The following is a 1,957-nucleotide window of genomic DNA, read 5'->3' as shown; positions in this document are numbered from 1 at the left end:
CGGCTATATTACTGCAATGAGTTGGTGGATTATTTCGTGACAGAAAACGCTAGGTATTGTCTCAATATTCTTGTAAGATTTAGATTTCACCAATTTCGGATGTCGACTCTTTTGTCCTGTGTTCGGTATAACTGTGATAGCCTGTTATTTTATGTATTTTGTATATTTTTATATTCTTAGTAATTGATATTAGTACATATTTGAATAAAGTTATATTGTTAGCTTATTAATTACATTCTGTAATTAAGGATTAGTATTATGTGTTATTCTATTTTAACTTATTGACATGGACTATTGACGGACGAATTCTATTCTTATGGTTTGGTTAAGTCTGATTTCACTGTTGTTATCACTTTATTTTCACGGTTGATTTGACCGCTTTCGAACAATTCTACTATTGGTCAGTACTTTTGGCGGTTTAATTCTTTTGTTCTATATCTTATGGGAAGACATCTTGTGGTCAACACCTATATTTACCTGCCTGCAAATTAACAACTTTATAAATTAATCTATAACAATTCTGTGATTGGAGTTTCATTTATAAGGTCAGTTCTATATCTTTCTTTATTAACTTTGCAGTAACTGTCCAATAGTTCATATTTTACACGTATGCATGTTAGAGTGAATGTCGAGAACGAGAGTTAAATTTCATAACAAAGGAGATCGTAAATGTATATTAAAACATAAGAACAGTTGAATTTTACGATCATATAAAATAATACTTCAATAAAATAATACTTCAATAACCTATTAGATCTGGTATAATGATTTGAAGATAAAGTTTACATATAAATTGAATGAATGCGAGTGTCGAGTAGACCGAAAGAATGTTGTAATGTTTAAAGGTAAATCGAATTAAAGTAAATCAATATAAGAACTAAAAATAGATATCTAGGTTGATATTGATTTTTACTATAAACAATAAACATTGCTTAACAAAGATTTATAATAATCATTTTTGTTATACAGGTATATTTAAACCTTACTGTACTAAAGATGTAGTGTATAATATGGTTTATATGGAAATGTGCCACTTGCACGATATGTGAGGTAAGCTTAGTGTATTTGTATTCTTGCTTCGCTTAGCTTTAGTTTTTAATATTTGCTTTGCTTTTATTGTTACTTTTTGTGATTAGTTGCTTTTTGATATAACAAGCATGCTGCTTACGTTTTGTGTAGTTTAGATTATCAACACAAGTATTGTTCAATAGACTTTGGTATGAGACAGCATATGAGAACATGTACTATATAAACTTAAAGTCGAATTGGTATAATTGTAATTGAGACAAGTAATTGCTATAGTATCGACATTATATATTTTTGTGATCAGATACATATGTATGCAGCTAAATAAGTTTGCATGATAATGAATTACGAACATTAGTTTTAATTATTACTTAGTAAACAGATTTATCTTTCTGTAATTTATAAGTACATTTATATTTTACAGGGCTTTATTTACATTACCATTACTTCGTTAGTCTGAAATAAAAGTTACAGAACCCTATTCAGAAGTTTAGTTGTTATTTACTGAAAGCCTCAAGAAATCGGCTTTTACATAACGATATCGTCTAATATTCTTTCAGGGAGGTAAGTTATACCAACGTTTTTGTTCTATGTTCTCGCGCGAGATATTTTCTGACTTCAACGTGTAATTTGTTGACAATAATGAGAAGAAGTAGTGTGCCGTATATTTCATGTGTCTTGCCCAAAGTTTCTAGACCTTGACGCTACCTCCAATTTGTTCGTAAAAAACTTCGTAAGCTTGTTTACTGATTTATAGGCGAAGGAATTTCTAAATCTAGTGCTGCAGGAAATGTACTTTATTGCGTGTTGATTGTGAGAATGGCTTAGGCAAACTGATTTTCAAACGATAGTGCGTTGTGTGGGTTTGCTATGTTGTGCGTTGAAACAAGCAGAATAGTTTTTGGATTTAAAGTATGCGTTCTAGTACTTT

General features: G+C 30.0%; 1 long non-coding RNA gene across 1 annotated transcript; it reads left to right on the top strand.

The window, feature by feature from the left end:
- The first annotated feature begins 382 nt into the window (after window positions 1-382).
- LOC134695172 (uncharacterized) lies at window positions 383-1,541 on the top strand. Its single transcript, XR_010102720.1, has 3 exons — window positions 383-545; window positions 970-1,050; window positions 1,451-1,541. It is a non-coding gene; the product is annotated as an uncharacterized LOC134695172 (long non-coding RNA).
- Window positions 1,542-1,957: the final 416 nt, after the last annotated feature.

The sequence above is a fragment of the Mytilus trossulus genome, chromosome 13 (assembly GCF_036588685.1).
Source record: "Mytilus trossulus isolate FHL-02 chromosome 13, PNRI_Mtr1.1.1.hap1, whole genome shotgun sequence".
NCBI classification, from domain to species: Eukaryota; Metazoa; Mollusca; class Bivalvia; order Mytilida; family Mytilidae; genus Mytilus; species Mytilus trossulus.
The sequence above is the reverse complement of the archived record's forward strand: the minus strand, read 5'-3'. Positions and strand labels throughout refer to the sequence as shown.